Source organism: Stomoxys calcitrans, chromosome 4, assembly GCF_963082655.1.
Source record: "Stomoxys calcitrans chromosome 4, idStoCalc2.1, whole genome shotgun sequence".
NCBI classification, from domain to species: Eukaryota; Metazoa; Arthropoda; class Insecta; order Diptera; family Muscidae; genus Stomoxys; species Stomoxys calcitrans.
The window spans coordinates 34,697,563-34,720,334 of NC_081555.1; the positions used below are offsets into that span (position 1 = coordinate 34,697,563).

Sequence of the window (22,772 nt, forward strand, 5' to 3'; positions counted from 1 at the left end):
AAGTCTTTTATATGCGACAATTGGCTTTGCATGGCACAAAACGGCCTGCAGACAAATCGCCAAAAGCCCATCATCACCCCAACAGGGTGGAGTGTAACAAACACGGAAGTGGAAGTGAAAGTGCAAGTGCCTTTTATTCTGGCCATTATTTTTACGATGTTGCTGTCGCTAAGAGGGCGGAATTTGCACATTAAATATTTTGCGCTGTTTTATGGACCATTTAAATTGTTGGCTTTGTTTCAAGCGTTATAAAACAAGCATTTAGTTAGTATGCTGTATGCTAAAGCTTCACTGCTTCAATGCGAGATGAACAATTGTATCCTTAACGAGTATAGTTTAAGTGTTTTTTATCTGCTCTGCTGTTAAACGAATATTTGTATAGAAGCATATTAAATTTGAGAAAGACTTTAGAAGACCCAACACTAGGAATGGCAACGTAACAGATTTTACTATGTGTACTTGTGTGCGTATGAGTACTGTTGCTAAATGGGGATGTCACTCATACGCAACCAAGTCCATAAGGTAGTTATACTACATAGATCTGAGAGGCATAAATAGAGGCAATACGACTATGTTAAAGCGATATCAATGGCAACTGTCCCTTAACGAGGCGTGGCAAATATTAAAGTAGTCTTTTGATTCTCAAATGTTCATCTTGACAGTGTTGACATTCCCATTGAAGGGGTATTCAATGTAAGCTCCGATATACTTACTCTAATGCTTGGATCAGTATCAGGTAGACCAGGCTCCCAGAGACTATATTAGCCACACTCTTAGCGACAAATTGCCGGTATCAGGTAGTCCAGCCTTCCAGAGACTGTATAAGCCACATTCTTAGCGAAAATTTGCTATGACTCTGGGAGTATTCAGGGAAGCCGAGAGGGTGTTGGGAAAAGCACATCTTAGGCAAGACTTACAGATCTCAGCCTTAACGATGAGAAAAAAGAGTGAACAGGCAGATGTTCACTAGGAATACAATATAAGAGATCCAACGCTATCTAAATAGAACTGTCTCAATATCGGGTAGAGGGTGATTTAGGATAAGAAACTATACTCAAACGCCACATTTAGAATCGTACAGAAAAAGCGCATATATGTCAGCTCATACTTGTAGCCTTGAAAAATCGGCTTAAAAAAGTTTCAATTTCAGTCCGAAATACATATCAGAAGAATGATAGACCGCGAAGCATGGGAAGGAAAAAGTAACGAGTAAAAGCGTGCTAAGTTCGGCCGGGCCGAATCTTGGTATCCCACCACCAAGGTTTTTGCTAAAAATGTATACAAAATAAATTAAGTTGAAGGGCATAATTTTATTCTGCATACAAAATTTCTGTCAAACCAGACAAAAATTTAAGCTTCTAGGAACCGAACAAGGATGATCGAGAGACCGGTTAACATGGTAGCTATATCAGATTATAGACTGATTGGGACGCGTATTTGGCACAGTTCTTGGATGCATGCAAAATTTCAGCCAATTCTGACAAAAATTGCAGCTTGCAAGGACTCAAGAAGTCAAATCGGGGAGATTGGTTTATATGGGAGCTATACTAGGCTATAGACCGATTCAGACTGTACTTGGCACAGTTGTTGATTTTGAGTAATAATGCAATACAGTGCTCATTTTTTAACCGATTCTCTTGTAAATGGGCAGGAGGGATTTTCTTATAACTTTCGACAATACTGGAGAAATCGGTTTAGATTTAGATATATTGGGTTGCCCAAAAAGTAATTGCGGATTTTTTAAAAGAAAGTAAATGCATTTTTAATAAAACTTTGAATGAACTTTAATCAAATATACATTTTTTAAACTGTTTTTCTAAAGCAAGCTAAAAGTAACAGCTGATAACTGACAGAAGAAAGAATGCAACTACACAGTCACAAGCTGTGAAAAAATTTGTCAACGCCGACTATATGAAAAAACCGCAATTACTTTTTGGGCAACCCAATAGCTGGCATATATGCGTATCACCCTATGTTCACTTCTAGAGCCATTGCAAGCGCATTTATTGACAAATCTTGCCAAGACTTGGTACAACGCTTTCCTCGACAACTACCACAACTTCTGGGCAATTTGATCCAAATCGGTTCAGATTTAGATATAGCTCACATGTATATGTTCGTCCGATTTTGAGAAATATTGCAATAAAATGCTCATTTGTTAACCGATTCTCTCGAAATTTGGCAAAAAGGATTTTCGTTTGACTCTCGACATTGCTAATGAATCTCATGGAAATCTTTTCAGATTTAGATATAGCTCTCATGTATATATATCGCCCGAAATTTGGCACAGATACGACTTTTTGATGCACGCTAGTTAAGTTCTTGAACGGGCCAAATCGGACCATATTTGGATATAGCTGCTATATAGACCGATCTGCCGATAAAGGGTCTAATTCCCATAAATGCTCTAATTTTTATCCAATTTCGCTGAAATTTGAAACAGGGAGTAGCTTAAAGGTTCCCGACCCTCCTGACCCAAACATGCTTCAAATGGGACTATATTTAGATATAGCTGCCATATATACCGATCTGCCGATAAAGGGTCTGAAGCCCATAAAAGCTTTACTTTTTATCCCATTTCGCTGAAATTTTAAGCAGTGAGTAATTTTAGTCCTCCCGACATACATATGGTTCAGATCGGACTATATTTAGATATCTGCCATATAGACCGATTTCCCGATTAAGGTTCTGCAGCCCATAAAAGCTATATTTTTAACCGATTTTGCTAAAATTTGAAACTGTTCAAGAGGCTACATGGGCCGTAACCACATAGCAAATCTGAGGATGTTTTTTGAGCATCTTACAGCCTTGATTATAAGACTCTTTTGAGAACAGGTAGATATAGAACTTTGAAAAGTTGAATACTTAGAGCTAAAGTAAGAATGAGATCATTTGTTGGGGATTCCAAATGTCAATTTATGGTTAAAATTTAAATTGGCTGGGTACAGCTCAAAAATCCCTACAAAAAAAACTTCGTTTGATATCGATTCTGGTTTCGGAGATATTCGACTTTCATTTATTTATTTTTTTTTTTGGAAATTTGGTTAAGCTTAGGTTTTTATAAATTTTCATTCATTTTAAAACCATGTATACCCGAAATGGATTTTTCATATATAATTTTTTTTTTTTTAATTTTACCCGTATTAATTTCTGTATTTTGAAGGACACTTGTATACGGAGGCCACTTTAACTCATGTCCGCCTATTCGAATCCTGGCTAGAACATCAGAAAAATTGTCCAACGGTGGTAATCCCCTCATAATGCTGGCGACATTTGTGAGCTACTAAGGCCGTGTCAACTTGAGCCATGTAAAATCTTCTCCCCAGAAAGGTGCCGCACTGAAAATATTATTGGGTTGCCCAAAAAGTAATTGCGGATTGTTTAAAAGAAAGTAAATGCATTTTTAATAAAGCTTAGAATGAACTTTAATCAAATATATTTTTTAACACTTTTTTTCTAAAGCAAGCTAAAAGTAACAGCTGATAACTGACAGAAGAAAGAATGCAATTACAGAGTCACAAGCTGTGAAAAAAATTTGTCAACGCCGACTATATGAAAAATCCGCAATTACTTTTTGGGCAACCCAATAGTATCAGCATAAATCCCATTTCGCCATTCTGTTTGTAATAAATCGAAATATTGGTCTAAGACCCCATGCTTGATGTCCATTTTAAATCGATCTAGTCATGTGCGTCTGTCTATCTGTGAAAAGCAAGCAAACTTTCAAAGTAATAAAGCTAATGGCTAAAAATTTTGCACACATACTTCCTATCAGTGTAGATCGGTTATGATTGTAGATGGGCCATAGCGATATATGTTTTGATATAGCGGCCCTATAAACCGACCTTGAATCTTAACTTCTGGAGCCTCTAGAGGGTGCCATTGTTATCTTCTTAAATTATTCTCAAATGATTTGGCTGAAGTTTTGCACGGAATGTTTCGTTATGGCTTCTAAAAACTAAACCAAATATGTTCTTAATCCGTCTATAACCCGTTTTAGCTCTTATAAAAACCGATCTTCCTTTTTGAGATCTTGGTGCATTAAAAGCCGCAATTGTTGTCTGATTGAGTTGAAATTTTGCACGTCGTGTTCTGTAACGACTTCCAGCAATCGTGCTAAGTACGTTTCAAATCGGTCAATAACCGCTTATAGCTGCCATATAAACCTATCTCCCGATTTGAGATCTTGGGCCGCTAGAAGCAGCAATTGTTTTCCGATGAAGCTGAAGTTTTGCACAGAGTGTTTTTTTACAACTTCCGAATCGGTCTATAACCTGCTTTAGATCCTATATATGTGGACCTTCTGCGGCCCCTAGAAGCTTAAATTTTTACATGATTTGACAGAAATGCCTTCCAACTAAATTCATTTGAGTAAGTTTTTAGCAGAATCTATGTTTGTGGGAACCTAGGATTCGGCCCGACCGAACTTTGCACGCTTTTGCTAAATATTCCTTTTTACCTTTCTTAGCATTTTCTTTCCTAAAGTTCTTCCATTGTGCAACACCCTCCAATGCCTTTGTGTTAGATACTTTACTAAGTGCTAGTGACTCGACTTCACAGAGAGAGAGAGAGAGAGCTAGTGTATGTGCCTGTGTTACTGAATTTCTTACACACAGTTGTGGGCAACAAAAGAGTTGAATGCATGCATCTATGTGTGTGCGTCAGCAAGTGCACATGCATGCAGAGCAATGTCTCTTGGGACTTTTTTTTTTTTTTTTTTTGTTTGTGAGTGCTTATGTTTTCAATGCCTAAGTGCTGGTGTGAGTTTGCTTTAACTCATGTGTGTTGTGTGTTGTGTGTTTGGCCAGCTATGTGCATGAAGCCTAGTATGAGTTTGCTTTACAACTTAATGGAGAGCCACAACGAGTGTATGTACAAGCAAGTGACTGTGTGCAAGAGTATGTGTGTGCTTGTGCGTTTGCATGTTAAAGTACGTGAGCTTTTCAATAAAACGAAAGCCAAAGTGCACTTCTTATTATGCCGTTTGCTTTATTTATAGCACATATGTGTGTAAACAATGGCAGTTGAGTTGTTGTTGTTGCTGCTGCAGCTGCTGCCACCATTGCTGCCACTGTTGTGGCCATTGTAACATCTGCCACTAACATTTTTTTTTGTTGTTGTTGCTTCTATTACTTGTCCATTTCAAAAGTGACTGTTCACTTTGTCAAAATGGCTTGAAAGAAAAGTCAGAGAATGAAAAAAAGGCAACTACCGAACAACCACAAGCCAAAGGCATTGCCTTTAGAAATTTCAAACACACGCTCATACCCTTATATGTAAAAACTTATACTCGTACAACGAGGGACGGCCGGAAAAGGAAGTTGGGACACACGTGCACATTCTTAATGTTTTGTTGTTTCTTTTGATAACATTTGGGATAATTTCAAGTGTCATTTCTAACACGCAAAGAATTCATTCAAAAATGAAAAATGTAGAATTATGTATACGCACCAGCGATAAAGAAAACACAAGCCAATGGCAGCAGCAGCAATAACAACAACAGGAAAATAGACACAAAAACCTCACAAAGAAAAGAGAAATTTGATGATTTATTTATAGAAACATTCAAATTAAATGTTTTTAGTAAATGGTAGAGGAGAAAAACAAACGATACACCCACACTTGCCAAAAGAAAGGTTTGCCGAAAAATGTCGAAAAAAACAAACGCACGCTTTCAGGAAAATCATCAAAATATGTTTACGCATAACTATTCAGGAACAAACCTAAGCACTTGGGAGAGTTATCAGCCTTAGAAGTTGGTATATCAGTATGGGAACGACGACCTACCATAATTTCGCAATGAAAACAACACAACAAACGAAAGCGTCTGGGGCCCCATTCTCTTTGAAATTTCAAAAGAGAAAAATTAAAAAAGAGCGAGTTAATATGTTTCAATTCATAAGTATTCACACTCTCTCTCTCTCTCTCTCTCTGGCCAGGGACTCTTTAAAGAGAAAGAAAATATAATAGAATGCGGAAAAGACCATTGCTGAGAGCAAAGCAAAGAGACTTTTGAGCTGAGAGATAGGAAGAGAGAGACAGAGAGAGAGAGAGAGTGAGAAATAGCCTTACATTCATAGTAAGATAATGACAGTGAAAGTTTCAAATATTCATCCAAATGCGTTTGTGTGCCTGTGTGTGTGCCTGAGAGATAGTAATGCTGTAAAGTTCATTGTTTCATAATATTTGAGTATTAATTATGGGTGGGTGTAACTTGCCATACACAAACACACACACACTCAAACACATACGAGTAACAACACTTTCACTTACATGTCCACACTCACATACAAACACCTACTCTCGCACATGTACTCATGGCCAAAATCTAAGACATATGAGTGGGGTCCTCCTACTTGTGCTACGGCTCTTCTTGGTTGTTGTTGTTGTTGCTTACGCTAATTTATGATAATATTATAATTTTGGCTCTAAACGTTTTTTTGTTAAAATTAATATTTTAATTATTGTATTCTCATCTCTTTTCGGCCTTTATTTCAATTCCCCTCGATGATGACGTTTCATTGATAAGGTCATATGAGAGTAACATACATATAAGACCGGGGGTGTGCTGGCTAGCTGGCTGGCCGACTCGCTGGCTTGCGTGTGTCTTTTTGTCTATGTAGCTGTCAAGTAAAACGCTAATTTAGTTAGCGCTCCATTCAAATCTATATGGACATTTGCATATGGATTGGATTTTGTTGTTGTTCAAATTCGCATGGCAATTGCTAATTAGTAGTGACGAAAATAAAAGGGAGTGTTTTGACCAACACGAATTCCTTGCTACTAACCACATATTATACATGGTATGTAGTAAAAGTTTATTTATCCAGTCAAGCATTCGTGTGTGTGTGTGTAGCGTGCATTGCATTGCTGTCATTAGCTTACGGCCCATAGAGAGCCTATTAAACGTCCAAAGACAGCAATCCTTTAACAATCAGCTCTAGCCTTGTCATAACGGTTATTAAAACCCCCCTATTAAGATAACACAATGGATACATATCCATTTCGTATATGAAAAGGAATTAATTTTCCGCCAACACAATGGCGCGAAGTAGCAAAGGAAATTCATTGTCCAAACAAAGGCAATATGTTTTACTCCACCGTGTGGATGGTATTGTAGGAAATCTTAGATATTCATTGAGGAAATATATATTTTGCGTAGTTTAGTCAAAAGAATTAACCAAATGGTTGGTTGAAACGCAAATTTACAATAAATTTTGGGGGAGAAGTGAGGAAGATTGTAACTTCGCAAAGAAATCCTTTCAAACTCAACACTACAGCGATACTTTAGTACTTAGGAAATGATGGAGAAAATCCTTAATTCAGGAACAAAGATTCTGGACTTAACCATATCAACTGCCAAACTGATACTTTGTCCAAGGACCTGTGCCATTTTCCATAAAAATTTAAATTATAAATATTCCCCAGAGTTGCCAACGTCTAAGGCTACAGTAATGAGACAGGTAGTCGGTGAAGCATACCTGGCATCACTTTATCTGCCTTTCGACTCGCCGACACCGCCACCCACATTGGAGCTGCAACGGCGGATGAGGAAGGCAAAACAGATAGGATATAAGGTATCAAGAGGGTGCGATGCAATCTCTCACTACATTTCGTTGGGCTAGAATCAACAACAGCGCAGCCCAGCCCTGGCAGAATTCTTGCATACTAAATTTCCCATAAATATTTCATTAAGGTACAGGGGCTACTTCTCTCTCATTAAGTTACAGGGGCTACTTCTCTCATACGTGCCGCATAGCGACACCGCTTGGTAGAGAAGTTCTAACATGGCATAGTACCTCACATGGCATAGTGCCAGGATTAGTAATGGCATGACCACCGCACCACAATTTTCTGATGTTCTAGCAGGGATTTGAGTCCAGGCATTCGGCGTCATTGCCGAACATGCTAACCTTTGCGCCACGGTAGCCTCCTTGAATACTAACGGCTCCGTAATACTTATGGGTCGATTAAGAGGGTTGCAACCCAACTTCAGTTGAGTTGCCAACCTCCAGATTTGTTATAGAATTTACTTAGTAGCCGGAAGCTCAAAACACGAAACTGAGAATAATTACCAAATTTGTACTAATTTTTATACCCACCACCATAGGTTGGGGGTATACTACTTTCGTCATTCCGATTGTAATACCTCGAAATATTCCTCTAAGACCCCATAAAGTACATATATTCTTGATAGTCATGGCATTTTAAGTCGATCTAGCCATGTCCGTCCGTCCGTCTGTCCGTCAAAAGCACGCTAACTTTCGAAGAAGTAAAGCGAGCCGCTTGAAATTTTGCACATATAGTTCTTATAGGTGTAGGTCCTTTGGGATTATAAATAGGCCATATCGGTCCATGTTTCGATATAGCTGCCATATAAACCGGTATTGGATCTTTACTTCTTGAGCCACTACAGGGCGCAATTTTTATCCGAATTATCCGAATTGACTGAAATTTTGTATGAGTTGAAAGCTTAACTTCTACGAGAAGTTTCAGGGCATAGTTTTTATTTCCTTTCGACTTCTTTGCATTGACAAAAAGGAAGCTTCCTATTAACAATTTCTTTACAATTTTAAAGGAAATTTTGTATAATTCTGATGTTAAAAAAAATGATATAAGAGAACATGTTTTCATAAAAAATTTATTGGTTTTTTGTCTTTAGAGAAAATTTCATGAAAATTTTGTATTTAGAGAAAATTTTCATTGAAAGTTGGACTTTGGAGAAAATTTCATTAAAATTTTAGCTTTAGAGAAAATTTTATTAAAAATTTGTCTCAAAAATAAGGAGCCTCCTTTTTATGACGAGTCCGAACGGCGTGCCGTATAGCGACACCACTTGATGGAAGAGAAACACGATGAGAAACATCACAAATAAAAACAGCATTAGTACGGGGAGAACCAATTCCGCAAAAAATTTCTAATGTCTACTAATGTTCGGGTATTGTTTGGAGGATAATCCCCAGTTTTGCCCCTACAGAGTTTTTCTCTGTAGGTTTGTCAGGATCATTCCAGTTATGACTAGGATTATCCATAGAATCCCCGTTATCTGTACCGGAAGTAAGGATTTTGTGGATTACGAGGTCACTTACTAAAAATTTCAATCGTTACCCATACATCCTCTATCTGCATGTTAAGTTCTATAGAATCTTATTCATAGCGAATTGCGAACTGTGGAAGTGTAGCCAGCATTTTGCCCTCATCATCAGCTGCAATAACTGCCACATTTCTTACCACGGCGACAAGAGTCATGTTGTCTACGTTCCCAAATGAAAATGTTTCGTCGAGCATTTTTGTTCGCAATAACTTACTATAGCTGGCATTCCAAATATCCGGTCCTAATATGGAAACCTACGCAGCCGCTGAAGAGTGCCTATATCTATCCGCACCTTCCTTAGAAGAATAGATCAGAGCTTCTTAAAGTTTTTTAAAATAAGGTTACCTCGGAACATCCTAAGCACTTCACACCACTTGAGGTTATTAAAAGCATTCTTAAGAAACAGTGTGGCTCGCCGCCTCCACTGACCATGTCTCTAAAGGTTGCAACTTTGGATCTTTCTACCCGAAATCAGTGTTGTATCCATAATAATCCTCCTTCCTAAAGTATGGCATACTAAAACTGTGGCTTTATAAGTTTTACCAGCAGTTTGTCGATAATGTCCAACATATAAATGTCCAACATGGCCCCAATCGGTTCATAACTTGGTATAGCTCCAATCGCATAGCAATTTTTATCCATTATACTTTGTTTGGCTATAAAGAGATATCGGGCAAGAAACTAGACAAATGCGATCCAAGGTGGAGGGTATATAGGATTCGGCCTGGCTGAACTGAAAACGCTTCCAATTGTTTCCATTACAATCTTCTATCAGAGGCATCAAAGAATTAGGTCGAAATATTTGTTTACTCCTCCTTCGTCTCTATTTTATACCCACCACCATAGGTTGGAGGCATTATCAAGTCATTCCGTTTGTAACACCTCGAAATATGGATCTGCGACCTCATAGAGTATATATATTTTGGATCGTCCCGCCATTTTGAGTCGAACTAGCCATGTCCGTCCGTCGGTTAAAATCACGATAGCGGCGGAATGCGTAAACCTAGCCGCTTGAAATTTTTCTCAGATACTTCTTATTGATGTAGCTAGTAGCTAGTTGGGGATTATACATCGGTTGTATCGGTTCAGATTTGGATATAGCCATTCCAAGATTTAATTTCTTTAGCTCCTAGAAGTTTCAATTTTCATCTGATTTGGCTGAAATTTGGAACAAAGACTAGTGTTATAACTTCCAACAACCTTGCCTAGTATCATCTTAATCGGTCTATAAACAGATATAGCCCCCATATATACCGATCACCGGATATGACTTCTTGAGCCCCTAAAAGCCTAAATTTTCAACCGATTTTGCTAAAATTTTGAATAAAGACTTGTGAAATGACTTTCAACATGCATGCCAAGTATGATCCGTATCGGTCTGTAAACAGATATAGCCCCCATATAAACCGATACCCGGTTTTGACTTCATGAGCCCCTAAAAGCCTCAAGCCAAGTATGATCCAAATCGATCTATAAACATATATAGCCCCATAGAAACCGATTCCCGGTTTTGAAGTCTTGAGCCCCTAAAGGCCTAAATTTTTACTCGATTTGGCTGAAATTTAACCCAAAAACCTATCCTATGACTTACAACAACAGTGCCAAGTTTTATCCAAATCGGTCAATATGGTGATATAGACCTACTAGGAGCCGATATGACATCTTGTGAGCATTGAAGTCTCAATCAATTCCCGATTTGACTGTTTTAAATAATCTTCTTCTGTTATATAAAAATGAAATTGTTGCGCTTTGTTTGTTTTTCTGTTCCGTGTAGACTCAAAAACGGCTGAACCGATTTTCATGAAATTTTCACGGATGATATGCCCTCGGTTAAAATAGGGTGCTAAATTTTGTGATATCCGAAGGTGGGGGGGGGCCTTCCCCAAAGCCCAATTTTCAAAAACCGCTAGACCTCTGAGATGCGTGCACCGATTAAAAAATTTTTGGGGTCCAATAATCTGGGGGGACGCCCCATCCCAAAACCCACCCGAACGGACATGTGTACCGATTGGGACAATATGGGTATTAAATGAAAGGTATTTAAGAGTAGAGTATGAATTTGGTAAACAAATTTTACTCTTAAGTTTTGGCGGGGCCCCCACCCCCAAAAAAGCCCCAATAGGACTCTTTCACCGCCTTGGGCAATATGGGTATCAAATGAAAGGGTGATTGAGAGTAGAGTGCGTCTTTGGTTGTAGAGTACACTTTTTCTCCTCAAACTGGGATGGACACAGGAGAACCTGCGGATCCTTAAGAACGTAGTTTTCCAAATGGTCGCTTTGAAATATGATTTTGAATGTAAATAACCAATGCAACAAAACAATTAGTGTGAATCTGAACGAGAGCACCTAGCCCTGAATATCTTGATAGCCTCCTTCAAAATGCTTGACATTATGGGGCTCATACAGAATCGTGCTCTACTATGGCGAAAAATAATTGTTTTATGATAGTATAAAATGAATTTGATATCCAAGTTTGACGCCAAATGTTTGGGGGTCATGTCAACCCATCAACTCCCCCTAAACCAATGGCAATTGGGGCTCAAATTAAAGAAATTTGTGAATAGAGCACGATGTTGATATTTTTCAGGGCTAATGCTGGCAATAGACATTTGTGAGATACTATGCCATGTAAAACTTCTCTCCAAGGGGGTGCCATTCGGACTCGGCTAAAAAAGGGAGGCCCCTTATTATTGGGCATAAAACTTGAATCCGACTGCCTTCGGGAACAACTATGTGAGAAGTTTGCCCCTTTACCTTAGTGGAATGTTCATGGGCGAAATGTGTTCTTTGTTTGGATGTTCGGGGGGTGGCCGCCCCACCCTGTTTACTGATCATACTGGACATATTTCTAGATTATGGCAAAAAGGGCCTCAAATCTGTATCTGTTTCATGGCCAAGTGGTTTTTAGGGACGCCTCACCTCATGAACGCCCCCTAAACCACACATATATACCGACTATAGCAATATGTAGCTCCAATGTGATTTTCGGGAGTGGAATATGAATCTTTGGCTACTACAATCCACCACCAAATCCAAGAGAATGAAGTAGATTTAACATCCAAACTGTAATGGGCGGACCCTCCCCATACCCTATTTCCAAAAACGCTAGATCTCGGAGATGGGTGGGATATGTAGGGGCCGCCCCACCTCCAAAGCCACCAGCCAAATATTATATAAACTAATGATGACAATATGGGACTTAAATGTAAGGTATTTGATATGTGGGGATCCACCTCACTAACAAAACGAAAACCCCATACCGAACATATTAACCGACAATAGCAATAAAAGGCTCCAATGAAAGGTATTTGAGAGAAGAGCATCAATATAATATCCACATTGGCGCGAAATATTTGAAAGGCTGTACCAGCACTCCCACCTCAGGTCTTATTTCCTGACGTGACCATATAGGGCTCAGATAAAATAAGAGAGTGAAAGAAGGCGCAGCGAAGGGGGCCCTGTCCAGCTAGTTTCAATATAAACATAGTTAACAAGGGTAAATTTTAAGCGGAATCCATGTTGGTGGGTACCTACGATACTGCCCGGCCGAATTTAGCACGTTTTTACTTGTTGCCTCTCGCTAAAGCAAGGGGCATTCTCTGTATCTGCAGCACTTTTGAGCCATCCGTCTTAGACTGATGCTATTACATCTCCATTGCGCTATTGAGTCGTTCAACTACGGTTTTATTTGCCTTCATTCGCCATAGTTAGTGATAGCCATGATTTGTCACATATTTGAAGAAAAGAAAGTGCCGGTATCTGTTAGACGCGAAAGCCGGGCAATGACAAAGGAAATGCTCCAACGTCTCATCATCTTCCCCTCATGGTCTACACATGCTATCACTTGCCGCAACGATTTTACATAAATGAGATCGTAGTCCTATGTGTCCCTCCTTCTTACTTCCTTTCAATAATAGCCTGGTCTTCCCACGATCTGGATTCCCCCATAAGATTTTCGCCGTCCTACCGACCGTTAAGTTGTTGCCTTTTCTTTTTGCATGTCCCTCCTATTATAGGATAACAATATGCCAATCATTTCCGTATTACATTGGGGCTCATTAAACTTTCATTACCACACCTTGGCAACTCTTGACAAAGTTGACAATTGTCAAATGTACCGGACCCCATTTATACAAACATGTGAGAATGTTTTTGAAAATGATTTGCAGAAATTGTGTATTTCAATGGTGTTGGTTGGTTGCCTGGTTGATTTTTTTGTAAAGAACTTCCATGGTAATGGTGTCGAAGAGCAAAACGTTTAAAAACGAAATGTTGTAGCATTTCTTTATTATTGCCATTGCCATTGTTGTTGTTGTTGTTGTCATTGTTATATGTGGTCTGGGAGTAATGGTCTAATGGCAAATCAAAAACGAAATGGAAACGGAACACAGACAACGTGCAAGTCTTCAAATAATAACCGACCATCAATAAGGCAAACATGGTAGAAGGGAAAGCCCCAACAACAGCAAAATCATCAAACAGAGTAACGACGGCGACAACGACAACGACAACGACTACTACGACGATGATATTAATGACGACTACAACGATAATGATGTGTTGCGGGAACGAGTGCGGTGTGGAGTGGTGTTGCCATTACTTGGTGAGCAAATGCCCAAAATGTGCCTCCTTCGAAATGTCTACATTTCAGTGTGGTGTGGACAGACAGAGCAAAGCTTTAGCGAGCCTTCGTGTCGTCAGCTGAACGATGATGTTTCTGCAATAATATATATATATGTGTGTATGTGTATATGTATATGTGACTCCCTTTTTGCCGACCCTGTCCAATTACTAACAAGAGCAACAAAAAACCACGACGATGACATCCCACGACGACTGTGTATTTGAAATGGTTTCCAGTTTCGAGTACGCGCCACACACAACTAAAAAAACAACAACAAGGGTTAGGAAAAAGAAAACGAAAGCCAAGGCGTTATCAGGGGGGTGGGGTGGATTCCAACGAAAACAGAAAATCCAAGACAGACCTACAGCCAGACACAAAGTTTTTCCTGTTTTCGAGCAGCAGCAGCGACGTCAGCGCGGCATCGGCAGGACAACAAAACGTGACACATAGTCAGAGATAACCAAACGAAAGTCAATATGAGCAGAGAGATAATGAAAAGAGCCAAAGAGAACCGTAGAGAAAGTGACAGCAAGAGAGAAAGAGAACAAAACTGTGTCATAGTGACCCATAGAGAAGGAGAGCTTTAATTGTGTTGTACTGCTAACCTAGTCTCTGACAAGATAGCGGTTTTTAAAGAGCACTTTGAGTATGGGTGAGAGCCTGTTTGCTATGCAATGACTATGTGTGTGTTTTTTTCTGCTGTGATGGAATGACAATAGACCCCCCCCCCCCCCCCCCCTTCAGTTAGGGATGACAGTTTGGGGCCTATTTTGTTACAACATTAACTTCATGTTTTGCGGTAATTAATCAAATATGCCGAGCTATTTTAATATTTAATTTAATTATTACATGTCTAATGTAATTTTAAAATAAAACAGCAAGCTCCAAAAATACCAAAGGATGGACCTCAGAGAAATGTGGCAATAAATTACCTAAAAAAGATATTTCCGTTCAAAAAGAAGTAGGCAAACAAATACAAATTAATTTTTATTACAACAATGTACACAAAATATAAGCCAGGAGTGGGGGAAACACAAGATGGAAGTCACATGGAAAGGGAAGAAGAACTTATAGTTCATGCCCAGATAAACTTTAATAAAATTTGCTTTTTTTGTGGGGCAAAAAATTAAATCGTAACAAGTAAAAGCGTGCTAAGTCGGGCCGGGCCGAATCTTATCGAATCTTTTCCCGGAATCTCTTTTTAGACAAATAAAGGATAAAAAAAGGATTTCTATGCTAAAGACCATAGTGGAAGTCATTGAATTGAGCCCTTTAGGGCTCTAGAAGTACAATAGAGAGATCGATTTATATGGGAGCTGTGTCAGGTTATAGACCGATTCAGACCATAATAAACACGTATGTTGATGGTAATGAGAGGATACGTCGCACAAAATTTCAGGCAAATCGGATAAGAATTGCGCCCTCTAGAGGCTCAAGAAGTCAAGACCTAAGGTCGGTTTATATGACAGCTATATTAGGTTATGGACCGATTTGAACCATATTTGGCACAGTTGGTAGAAGTCATAACAAAGCAAGTCGTGCAAAATTTCAGCCAAATCGATTAAAAATGGCGCCCTCTAGAGGTTCAAGAAGTCAAGACCCAAGATCGGTTTATATGGCAGCTATATCAGGTTATAAACCGATTTGAACCATACTGGGTTCAGTTGTTGGATATCAAAACAAAACATGTCGTGCAAAAATTCATTCTAATCGGATAATAATTGCGCCCTCTAGAGTCTCCAGAAGTCAAGACCCAAGATCGGTTTATATGGCAGCTATATCAGGTTATTGGCCAATTTAAACCTTATTTAGCACAGTTGTTGGATATCATAACAAAACACGTCGTGCAAAAATTCATTCCAATCGGAATCGAATTGCGCCCTCTAGAGGCTCTAGAAGTCTAGATCCAAGATCGGTTTATATGACAGCTATATCAGGTTATGAACCGATATGAACCACACTTGCAACAGTTATTAGATGTGACACCAAAACACTATGTGTAAAATTTCAGTCAAATCGGACGAGAATTGCGCCCTCTAGAGGCTCAAGAAGTCAAGATCCAAGATTGGTTTATATGGTAGCTATATCAAAACGTTGACCGATTTGAACCACACTTTGCACAATTGTTGAATATCTTAACAAAACACGTCCTGCAAAATTTCATTCCCATCGGATAAGAATTGCACACTCTAGAGGCTAAAGATGTCAAGACCCAAGATCGGTTTATATGACAGGTATATCAAACCATGGACCGATTTAAAGCATACTTGACGCAGTTGTTGGAAGTGAAAGCAAAAGACCACGTGCAAAATTTCAGTCAAATCGGACCAGAATTGCGCCCTCTAGAGACTCAAGAAGTCAAGATCCAAGATCGGTTTATATTCCCAACCGTACAAAATTTCATCCAAATCGGATAATAATTGCACCATCTAGAGGCTCAAGAAGTCAAGATCCCAGATCGGTTTTTATGGCAGCTATATCAGGTTATGGACCGATTTGAACCATATTTGGCACAGTTGTTAGAAGTCATGACAAAGCAAGTCGTGCAAAATTTTAGCCAAATCGATTAAGAATAGCGCCCTCTAGTGACTCAAAGAGTCAAGACCCAAGATCGGTTTATATGACAGCCATATCAGGTTATAGATCAAGTTGAACTATATTTGGCACAGTTATCGGAAGTCATATCGAAATGCTTTAGGCAAAATTTCAAAATTTTAACAATGCAATTCGTGCTTCAGCCAAATCGGTTAAGAATAGCGCCCTCTAGAGGCTAAAGAATTCAAAATCCAAAATAGGTTTATATGGCAGCTATATCAAAACATGAACCGAAAGGGCCCATTTACAATCTTAACCGACCTACACTAATAAAAAGTATTTGCGCAAAATTTCCAGCGACAAGCTTTACTCCTTCAAAAGTTGGGGTGCTTTTGCCAGACAGACGGACGGACGGACAGACATGGCCAGATCGACTTAAAATATCATGACAACCAAGAATTTATTTACTTTGTGGGGTCTTAGACGAATATTTCGAGGAGTTACAAACAGAATGACGAAATTAGTAAACCCCCATCGTATGGTGAAGGGTATAATAAAGGACTAAAGCAGGGAAAAAGCTGAACCTTTGACACCCCATACATGGTTGTAAATTATGGTGAAAAGTAGTCAGTGAATTTTTGTTGGAAACTTTGAGTACAGCGGACATATTTTTATTTCGCTCCACAAGGTAGTTATTATCGGAGACATTTTTTAAGTCACCCAGTGGAGCGGTAGATCTAGAGCCGCGGACTAGGCTTAGAATGGACTCCAAAGACCCAACAGCTGCGGTGGTGGTATCCGGCCGCAGCATCTTGTCGGCTACTGAGACCTCGACTTAAGGAGCGATTGCGAAAGGCTTCACTAGCCGACAGCAATCGGCTAGCAGAAGCTTTAGACGAAGACGGACGATTCGAGTCTTAAGGATGAGGCCGAACTTATTTTATTTTCGCGTGCCTATAATTTGCCCAAGCCATCGGCCTTCTTGGCCAATACGCTCTTTAAGAAGATGGAATAACAAGAGGCGTATCGCTCTCAGTTTTAATGAGAGGTTTGGTGCGAACGATCCTAAGACTCTCACCGATAAGGAGAGAGACTCCCTTAATTGGGCTCGGAGATTCGCTGAACGGCCTAACCAGAGGCTACACGGCTAGAATCGGAAACGGCACCGCAGTCAGTCAAAAGACTGTGGTCACCTGGAGTGCATCCCATGCCCAAAAGAACTAAGGTCAAAATTAGTAATATGGGTCCAAGGACCTTTGCTAATGTCGCCAAGGACAGCTTGGTGATGGTAGTTGTCGACAAGGGAGAACAACAGGGCTGCATACCAAGGAACAATTGGAGTGGTATATTCAATGGACTGTCATCTGTATACTCCAATGTCTTTGCGGAATTACCTGGGCCTTCTCCAATCTGCGACGATGCAGGTTGGTATCGAAGCCGATACAGACTAATTGTCTTCGGGGAGCAAAGCTCAGTTTAGATGTATCGTTGCGCCCTTAAGAAAATTGAGGGCGATTGATTGCGCCCTAAAGAAGATTGGCGCACAGCACTGGATTTAGTCAAGGGGAAGAAATTCCTTCTCAAACAATGGCAAACGCTTGGATACCAAGGTTTCCCTCAGATCCTGAATCCATACTTGGAAGACTAAGGGAATGTAATCCCAATCTTATAACCACCGACTGAAAAATAGATGGGATGAGGTTTATGGGGACCGGAGACATGCAGTATTCGTACTTAACTCCAGCCGTCCCACAGACCTCAAAAAGTCTAATGGAGTTGTATCCTATGGATTCAACAAGTTGAAGCTGAAAGTCTATAGAAGCGGTGGGGATGGGGAATCAGGAGATGACTCAGCAGTTGTTGCTGGACACTTGTCTGAGGAACTATCGACATCATCTCTAAAGTCTGGAGGATTGTCAGAGACGGGAAGTCCCCCTGCTTCTATTGGGTTGCTCAAAAAGAAATTGCGGATCTTTTAAAAGAGAGTAAATGCATTTTTAATAAAACTTAGAATGAATTTTAATCAAATATACTTTTTTAAACATTTTTTCAAAAGCAAGCTAAAAGTAGCAGCTGATAACTGCCAGAAGAAAGAATGCAATTACAGAGTCACAAGCTGTGAAAAAATTTGTCGACGCCGACTATATGAAAAATCCGCAATTATTTTTTGGGCAACCCAATAGTAGAACAGGGGAGAAAGGAGTCGAAACTGGACCCGATAAGCCATGTGAGAGTAGGTCATCCCGTTGGATTTGGGGTCAAGGTGTGCTCCAACGGGGAAGGATATAACTCGACAGCAGCAGTTGGTGATGCATCTAAGAAGGAATCGACCGAACCGCAAGTGTCTGGTATTCTGAGGAAGAGTGGTTCCACTGCTTTCTCTACTGCACCTGGATGCCGAAGGAAACTCTTCATGGCTAGATCGAACGAATCTTGACAGAAGAGGAAGGCGTCAAAACGGGACCCGAAAAGCCCTGTGTGGGTGGGTCTTCCAATTGGATTGGGCTCAAGGTGTGCGCCGGCGGAGAAGGACAGAACTTTAAAGGTACTTCGACAACAGAAGCTAGTGAAGCATCTACGGAGGAATTGTCCACACCGCAAGTGTCCGGTGTTCTGAGGAAGAGTGGTTCCACTGCTATCTCTACCGCCCCTGGATGAGTAAGGAAACTCATCATGCCTAACTCGAACGAATCTTGTGAGGATAAACTCCCGGCGGACTTTGAAGACCTGGCTAACGCTAACAGTGGTGGAAATTCTGATTCCAGACTATGGTCCGGTTTCTTCAGATAAATCTCCACCATTGTAAGACTCCAACGATGAGACGTTGGAGCATTTGGGGCATGACATAGGGCGGATTAATATCCGCACCCTCTTTTCAACTTAACCTCATCTAAGGCCGCTTCAGTGGCACTTAAGGTCCATCTGATGGCAGGAGGATTTGCTGTGGTTCTTATTCAGGAGCCATGGGTGCGTGGAGAAATGGAGTCAGGATATGCGACTGGGAGGTGTTGGATGGCCACAGCTTCTCTGATCATCGGTATATTAGTTTTCGCCTTGGGGAAAATACTGCAGATGTGGCCCGTCGGCTAAACAGAAGAAAGGCGGATTGGGATAGATTTCGGCACACTTTTACTCATAATTCTGCAGACCTCCATTTGAACCTAAGCTTACCTAACCTAAACTAATACTTAGACGTTATTGGCTACAGATATGGAGAAGAAGCGTCCAGAAGAAATGAAAGAAGGGACTAAATAAGATGTTCTCCTTCTCAACTTTATTGCTAAGTTCTGAAGTTCCTGAATGTGCAAAATCGGAATATATTTATATAGAGCTGTCATATAGACCAATCTGGCGATTTAAGATCTTTACCCTGTAATAGTCGCATTAATTGACCGATTTCGCTTAAATTTGAAAAAGGATTTTTTTAAGTCTTCCGACTTCCGATCGTATCATATTTAGATATAACTGTTAAAAAGGCCGACCTACTGACTTAGAGTCTTATGACCAAAAAAGCTGTATTTTTTATCCATCATCGCTGAAATTTGAAACAAGAAGCTGTACTAGGGCCCATATCGGATCATAGTTACATATGGCTGCCTAAAATAGTCTCTAGTGTGGAAAACGATTCTGTGTAGGGATTCCGTGCTACTTACAAAATTATGAACTGTTTTCATTACCACTCCCCTAGGTTGGCTCATGTCTGGTATTGTGTCTCCACCTAAGTGCCGGTATCTGTTAAACGCGAAAGCCGGGCAATGATAAAGGAAATGCCCCAATGTCTCATCATTTTCCCAACATGCCCTACACATGCTATCACTTGCTGCACCGATTTTACATAAGTGAGCTCGTAGACCTATGTGTCCCGTTATGATACCAATAACTATACTGACCTCTTTTTACTTCCTTACAGTAATAGCTTCGTCCTTTCAAGATCTGTATCCCCCCATAAGATTTTTGCCGCCCTACCGACTGTTTCTCTGTTCCACAATGTTGCATGTGCATTCGTCGCCCACTCCCTTAATTCGTACTGCGTCAACCTGAAAGGCTTCGGTTTAACCAAGTTTATTGACGGCAGTCCTCTGACCTTCACCGCCAAATCGCCCGCCCTTTCATTTTCCCTTACTCCGTTATGGCCAGGCACCTAAACGATGCGGATTTTGCCATCCTCAGAGAAGGCGTTAATCTCCTGCTTACACTGCAAGACTGTTCTTGGCCTTACCGTCCTGGTTGTTATTTCAATGTCCGTAAAAATGTTCACACTCAACGTCCTACCGTTAGCACCACACCACCTCACGCATCCGTGATCGCCGTGATCTCCGCCTTCAGAACCGTACTATGGTCAGGCAGTCTAAAAAAGATCTCAGTCCCTGGGTTCTCAATGTAGATTCCCAGGCCCACTTTGTCCTCCAGCTTTGATCCATCCGTAAAACATGATCTTCCAGATGGCAATACTAGGGTTCCGTCAAGCCAAGACTGTGCCGCTGGCAGAAATACCTCGCACTCGACCTCAAGGTTCATCTCAGGTATTAGAGCGGAAACCTCTTCCCTTCCTTCCAGGTTTCCTATCGTCGCCTCGATTATTCGGCGATGGTATGAGCTGCTCTCATCCGCATCCATTCTCACTTTCTTCACTTTCATTCTGCCTCACAATTAATCTGTAAGTCAATGGGTCAGATATCTAGAATAATCTCCAGTGCCCTAGTGGGCGTGGTCCCATCGCTCAGCCTATGCCAAGACAACATGTTCCCTGACCTGTTGTATGGTCCTTATGTTGCACTTTTTCTCCATAGCAGCCCACCAAACTACAGAGGCGTAAATAAGTATTGGTCTAATTACACTCCTGTAGAGCCATTGGTCTATCCTCGGATTCAGGCCATATTTCGAGCTTACGGCCTCTCTACATAGTGCCCAACATCTGTGAGCCAAACGGTACTAATCATTTTCATCCATACCAACCGTTATTGTTTTTGTATCATACGGTGTTGCTTCACTGAGAGTATCAATACCATATGGTATTGAAATGAGTACGTTTGGTATTAACTTTTCTCTGGGTATAGAGAGCGCAATTTTTATCCAATTTGGCTGCAATTCTGCATGAGGTATTTTGTTCTCACTTCCAACAAGTGTGCCAAGGATGGTGTAAATCGGTCCATAACTTGATATAGCTGCCATATAAGCCGATCTTGGATTTTGACTTCTTGAGCCTCTAGAGGGCGCGATTCTTATCCGATTTGGCTGCATTTCTGCATGAGATATTTTGTTTTCACTTCTAATAAGTGTGCCAAGAATGGTCTAAATCGGTCCATAACTTGATAAAGCTGCCATATAATCCGATCTTGGATTTTGACTTCTTGAGCTTCTATAAGGCGCAATTCTTATCTGATTTGGCTGATATTTTTGCACGTACGGTTTTGCTATGGCTTCCAACAACCTCGCCAAGTTTGGTCCCAAGAAGTTTATAGTTTGATAGAGCTCCCATATAAATCGATCGTCCGATTTGATTTCTTGAGACTTTAGAGGCCGCAATTAATATCCGATTTATCTTAAAATTTTGAACATGGATTTTTTTTTAATGACTTCTAATAGGCATGGAGGCCAGCGTAGCGCAGAGGTTAGCATGTCCGCCTATGATGCCGAACGCCTGGGTTCGAATCCTGGCGAGATCATCAGAAAAAATTTTCACCTCCTAATGTTGGCAACATTTGTGAGGTACTATGCCATGCAGAACTTCTCTGCAAAGAGATGTCGCACTGCGGCTCGCCGTTCGGACTTGGCTATAAAAAGGAGGCCCCTTATCATTGACCTTAAACTTGAATCGGAGTGCACTCATTGATGTATGAGAAGTTTGTCCCTGTTCCTTAGTGGAATGTTCATGGGCAAAATTTTCAATGCTGGCAACATTTGCGAGGTACTATGCTATGTGAAACTTCTCTCTAAAGAGGTGTCGCACTGCGGCACACCGTTCGGACTTGGCTATAAAAAGGAGGCCCCCTATCATTGAGCTTAAACTTGTATCGGAGTGCACTCATTGATATATGAGAAGCTCGTCCCTGTTCCTTAGTGGAATTTTGCATTTGCCATGTCAAGTACGGTCCATTATTATTTGATAAAGTTATTCAATGAACGTGTCATATACGACCCATGGTAAGGGGTACACAAAATGCGGCTCCGCCGAACTTAACGCCCTTTTACTTGTTAAGTTTCTACTATAAAACAAAACTCGTGCCAATAACTTGACCAATACAATCCTGTTAAAGGGGATTTTTCCGGCCCTATCAAATTTTTATTTGTGTTATCCCTCTTTTGACTCTTCTATTCTCAAAAAGACAAATTGCTTACCTACAATTCGTATTAATTAATTATAAGTATTTTTAGCCTATCTCGCTTGCCAATATCCTTATCTCCTTCAACCTTTATCGCTTTTGCTGGTTACCTGTCAAAATAATAAATTTTCAAACATTAGTTAACACAAAAAAAGCGTTGGTGCACGACATCCCTAACTAAGCGAAATACTCGC

At 40.3% G+C, this 22,772-nt stretch overlaps 1 protein-coding gene across 20 annotated transcripts in view; it reads left to right on the forward strand.

Moving 5' to 3' along the window:
- Nucleotides 1-22,772, forward strand: part of LOC106089068 (small conductance calcium-activated potassium channel protein) — a 965,076-nt gene that overhangs the window by 422,788 nt on the left and 519,516 nt on the right. The window lies entirely within an intron of this gene.